We start from the raw sequence: 6,096 nt of genomic DNA on the forward strand, positions 1-6,096 counted from the left end.
CAGCTCTGTAGCAACTGGACTCTGTCATATTCTCTGTGGTATCCTTGGCACCAGGCCCAGTGTAATCACACAACAGGTACTTTTAACTAAAGCAGTTTCTCAGATGTTCTCCCACTGGAAGGCAGTTATGAATGACCAAGCTATTTTTCTTTATCACGGTCATATTTTCTGGGATTATAATAGACAGTGGCTAGTATTCCCACTCTACTCCTACTGGTATCAGTCATGCCTACTGAGTTTGTTGCTAAAACCACTAGGATTCTCTTTCCTTCAGGAAAGAGAATATGCATATGGCTCTGGGGATTCAAGTTGTAAGAGCAGCACAATTTTCAGCCTTTGCCCAGCACTCTATTAAACTCAGGAGGATGGCCTCATCTCTAATTTGTCCTCTACTAGGTCATGATAGAAAAGAACTAGCCTAGTGTCACATACAGAGCCACGTATCTGAAGTCAAACTTTCCCTGATTCACACAGGTCACAGCAACCAGACAATTTGCCACATTACTCTTCGGTGGATCTTTTCTGATGTGAAAATTACTACCTATATCCTGAGTTTCTTTGGAGGCTTCTCACAAAGAATGATGAGTGATCATTTTCATCCTGTATCTTCATTCCCTTCCATGGGATGATAGACTCCATTCCCGATTTATTTCCAAAATTTGACACATAATAATTAAAGCATTACTGCAGGTCAAAAATCAAGAGTTTGGATTCTGAGTCCTTTGGCCTGCACTTCTGGCCAGATAAATTGCTCATTCTTCTTTATTTACTCAGCATGAATATATTCTCTCTTCTAGATGCCAAGCATGTAGCTTTCAGTGACCTTTCTTGTTTGAATATTTCAGTCCCTACAAAATTATTAATTTGAAGTTCTAACCCCCAAAGTGATTGTATCAGGTGGCGGACACTTTGGGACTTTATTAGGGTGTGGGGATGGAGGCCTCACAAATGGAATTAGTGCCCTTATAGAAGAGGTCTGAGATAAATGCCTCTGTCTCCTGCCCTGTGATGAAACAAGGACGACTCTGCAGTGTGAGAACTGAAGCAGGCTCTCACCAGAACTGGACCACATGGACACCCAGATCTTGGATTTCCAAAGTCTAGAACTGTGAGCAGTACATTTCCGCTCTTTACAAACTACCCAGTCTATGCTATTTTGTTGAAGAAGCCCAAATGTTAATACATGACCTGATCTATTGTATCCTCAGAATACCTCCCGAAGTCTGTAAAATATCTAAAGGGAGAGACACCATCGTACCCAACCCCATTTCCTAGATAGCTAGTCCAGTCCCTATCATTTCTGGAGCTCGATCCATATTCATGATGATAATAATAGGAGAAGAAATAATACCAACATATATTAGATAGATATGATGTGAGAGGACAATAATCTACAGAGAATTTGTAAATTCTTCATGGTTCTACAAGGGAAGTGATAATGGAATATTGTGTGAGATATTTTTTGAAGATCGTCTGCAGGAATGTTTTCTTCAAGTTTGTATTTCCAATATTTAGAAGATCAGGATGAGAATCACAGGCTTGGAAACAAATGGAAGAGTTGCTCTCCACTTTTTCTTCAGTTATCCTCAAGTACTTGCAAGGAGCTGTCTGATCATACTTTTCATATTTCCCTCAGGAAATAAGGAAACAACTTGTAATGTGTCTACACTTGTGGATATTTTCATTGTAGGCTATGCCTTTGGGCATCAACTTGAATGCTTCTTTCAAATAGTCTATGATGCTGTGAACTCTGAGTGACATCCATGTCATCTTCCCCAAGCAGAACTTGTGGAATAAGAATTTGAGTCTGATTGTGGTTGTTATTTTTTCTTCTCTTTATTCCAGCCAATGAACAATAAAAATACATGAAATCATAATATCACTAAGTCTGAGAATAAACATCAAAACTTGACTGATTTCTTTCTTTAAGGCAGAACTAGGGAATGAGATTTTTTATTTTTTAATTTATTTTTTTAAACTTTTTATTTTATATTGGAGTATATTTGATTAACAATGCTGTGCTAGCCTCAGGTGTACAGCAAAGTGATTCGCCACATGCATACATGCGTCCATTCTTTCTCAAACTCTCCTCCCATCTAGGTTGCCACATAATGTTGAGCAGAATTCCCTGCTACACAGTATGTTCCTGTTGGCCTCCATCCCAAATATAGCAGTGTGTACATGTCAATCCCAAACTCCCCAACTATCCCTCCCCCTCCCTCTTCCCCCCAGGTAACCATAAGTTCGTCTCTAAGTCTGTGAGTGTGTTTCTGTTTTGTAAGTAAGTTCATTTGTATCATTTGTTTTTAGATTTCCCATACAAGAGATATCATATATTTCTTTTTCTCTGAGGGTCAGACTGTTTTTTTTATACATTTTTATTGAGCATAATTGCTTTACAATGTTGTGTTAGTTTCTGCTGTGCAACAAAGTGAATCAGCTATTTTATACATATATCCCCATATCCCCTCCCTCTTGCACCTCCCTCCCACCCAGATTGTTTTTTAATGAAGTGTGTGCAAGCAAGAACATTACTTGTTCCCCTCCACCCACACCCAGAACTTCATTAGGACAAATAGTGTAAAGATGAAAAGTGGACTTATGCACTGAACTTGTTTCCTTGACCATTAATCATCCAATAGTTTCCCAACTTCTTTGCAATTAGTTTCCTACAAGGATAAATCCAGGCCATGTAACATGAGCAGAAGTGCTCTTACCCTGTATAGCCCTGGCCCTTGAAAACATCCCATGTGATCCACCAGACTTTTTCCCTTTACCACCGAGTGGAGCAGACTCAAATACTACAGGCAAATTTGGAGTCACCTGTTGATGATGGAAAAATCCTCAAAACAGGGGGTACCCATGTCTCCGAATCACTCGTTGGAAGAGAGCAAACCAGAACATCCATGTGATCAGGAATGCCTGCATTGTGCTCTTATACCAGGGAAAGATAAATTCTATTATGATCAAATTCCAGACAGCTTTCTGTTTACCTGTTACAGCAGCCAGCATTAAGTTAACTGACAAATATCTCTAACACCACACTATCTGCAAAACCTTTCTATAAAAAAAGAAACTTCATATGTTGAAAATAGCAAATACCAGCCCAAAACTTAAAGTGATCTTTTAAATTACATTATAAAATTATTTATACAAGAAATAATTTATATAATGTACAATTATTTATACAAGAAAAAATGCCTACACATTTTTTTAAAATCAAGATTTTCATTTCAGACCTTTTTCAGCTTGTGATGAAACATAAGTTGAGATTACTTTGGAGCACTCAGCAAACATTAATGTAATTGAATTAAAAAGTGTCACAAGTATAAAAAAATATTCTGTATTTGTTGACATTTCTTTGAGGATTCTTACATGAGGGAAAGGCACTTTTCAGTTTCCACTCTGACAACCTCCCGGGCACAGGGGCTGTATTCCTTTGCCTTCAGGTAGACATGGATTCCATGGAAATACTCCCGGGCAGCAAGTCCCCAATCAGGACAATTCAGATTGTCTTCTTCCATCTGCTCCAGCCTCTCTGATCAAGGCTAGGGAAGGGTTTATCGAGGAGGGTGTTGTTCCAAGCAGCACGGCTGTCCTCTGTGTTTAAGAGTTGGAAGATCTGCTGGAGCATCAGATAGAGGTAACAGCCTTGAATCATCTGGATTTGGGTGATATTCTCTCTTTGCCAAGGAAATTTGAAGTCGGCTCTGTCCTTTAGGGATTACTGAGAGGGGATCCTTTGCATCTGTTCCAACGGTTGGAAGACTTCCTTGTTGTCCCGACTATGGCTCCTAGGCAAGTTCCAGCCAAGAGAGCAAGCAGCGATGGAGCAGAGCATCACTCCTGCCACTAGCAAATAGAATTGGGCCATTGAGAATTTGAGTGATTCACTAGACGGACGCCAGGGGGCGCGCGGGAACCGCTAAACAAGTAGCTGGAAGGTTCCTTCCCTGGAACTGTGGACAACGTGTTTTCCTAGGCGGCCGGTAGAGAGGGCAGGGTTTGTTTGGGAAACGCCGACTATTGAGTTTGCCGTCTGCAGCTGTCTCCTGCAGCTCGCGAGACAGGGCGAAACGTAGTTACTGAGGCTGCTTTAATAATCAGCATGGTGCGCGAAAAACCTTCGTTTTCTCGGTGCTGAGTGCTGAAGAGGAAGCCTTGTCGCGGCCTAGCCAGCGACGGGAGCCGGAACCTTGCATTTTCGGGCCTTCCTCTGAGTTTTGCGCTTTATTTTCTCACAGAAACTTGAGCGAGGCAATTTTTGGGGAAAGAAGACGTTTTCTGAGCGGTCTGAGGTGGGGAATCAGAGCGATTCCCAGCCTCCGAGAAAGGGGAGCAGATTTTTCAGATTCGGGCTCGTTTCTGGCGCGAGACAGCGAAGGTTCAGAGAAAGGGGAACGCGGCGGCGGCGGCGGCGATGGGACGACAGGACGGTGTTGGGGACGCCCTGCGGGGTGAGTCGGAGCGCGGCCACCACCGGGGCCGAGGACGCGGGAGCTGAGCGCCCCTGTAGATGCTCTGGGACTTTCACAGTGTCTTTCAAGGATACAGCGTTAAAGTGAGGGAGAAAAGTATTGAATATCTGAAAAGTAGGAATATTTAAAAACTCACAGCATTTTACTTTTTATATTTTAAAATTAATGTTATATTTAAATTAATTCATATTATATTTAATTAAAATTAAATATTTTAAATGTTTCATACTTTTACAATATATTTATATTAAAATATTTTAAATAGTAAGCATAGAATATTAAAATATATTTTAATATTAAAACGTGGGTTTTTATTAAGCTTTATTTAAACTATACTTTATACTAAAACAAGTATTTAATATAGTTTTACTTTTCTATATTTAATGGAAGCAAAATCAGTGATATTTTCAAGATTACTTCTTCACTTGTTTGTAATTGAGGGAATTACCATGTTTGACAATTTCTAATGACCCCGTGATAGTCTTAACTGATTTTTAACTCATGTTCCTGAAATGTCTTTCCCAGGGCTCACTTTGACTATATGGTTAGAAAGAAGAGTTGCCGTGTACAAGCAACTGAGGACATTTAGCAGGTCAGACTTTTTCATTTTCTTTAGTAAGAATGTTATAAACTAAATGGAATTTGCCCAAATTTCAGTTGCATCATGAAGGCTTACTTTGTAAGACTCTCAGGGACCTGCAAATGAAGGATGATTTCATTTGTTTATTTAAAATTTTGATATTTTGTTCCTCGTGCATGTTTTGGTATTAATTTTCATTTAAAAATATTACATTGAAACTTTCTTTATCTTGATGACTTAGATTTGGTGCCTCTTTAATATTCTGTGTTTAAGGGAAGTACTACTAGCTTACTTTACCCTAACACTGACCCAGGAAATAGCTTTTGAATTAGAGTATTGTGCTGTTCCATGGCTGAAAATTTAGGACTGTTTCATTTCTCATCACCCTCTCATCCATAAATATATTTCTTACCATTTTCCTGGTCTCTACAACATTATTTTAATGTCTTTTTTTAAGGAAGAAAAAAACCCTTTTACTGCCTTCATCTGATTTCCTCTCCCCCCACCCCCTTGCCTATGGTAACCACAAATCTGATCTCTTTTTTTAATAGGGTTTTTTAAAAAAACATCTTTATTGGAGTATAATTGCTTTACAATGGTGTGTTAGTTTCTGCTGTATAACAAAGTGAATCAGCTACACATAGACATATATCCCCATATCTCCTCCCTCTTGCATCTCCCTCCCACCCTCCCTATCCCACCCCTCTAGGTGGTCACAAAGCACCGACTTGATCTCCCTGTGCTGTGCAGCTGCTTCCGGCTAGCTATCTATTTTACATTTGGTAGTTTATATATGTCCATGCCACTATCTCACTTTGTCGCAGCTTACCCTTCCCCCTCCCCATGTCCTCAAGTCCATTCTCTACGTCTGCATCTTTATTCTTGTGCTGCCCCTAGGTTCTTCAGAAGCTTTTTATTTTTAAGATTCCATATATATGTGTTAACATACGGTATTTGTTTTTCTCTTTCTGACTTACTTCATTCTGCATGACAGACTCTAGGTTGATCCACCTCACTACAAATAACTCAATTTTGTTT

The 6,096-nt window shown here is 39.7% G+C and overlaps 1 pseudogene; it reads right to left on the bottom strand.

The window, feature by feature from the left end:
* Positions 1-3,371: 3,371 nt before the first annotated feature.
* LOC131761606 (interferon alpha-2-like) lies at positions 3,372-3,874 on the bottom strand (annotated as a pseudogene).
* Between the last annotated feature and the right edge of the window lie 2,222 nt (positions 3,875-6,096).

The sequence above is a fragment of the Kogia breviceps genome, chromosome 8, assembly GCF_026419965.1.
Source record: "Kogia breviceps isolate mKogBre1 chromosome 8, mKogBre1 haplotype 1, whole genome shotgun sequence".
NCBI classification, from domain to species: domain Eukaryota; kingdom Metazoa; phylum Chordata; class Mammalia; order Artiodactyla; family Physeteridae; genus Kogia; species Kogia breviceps.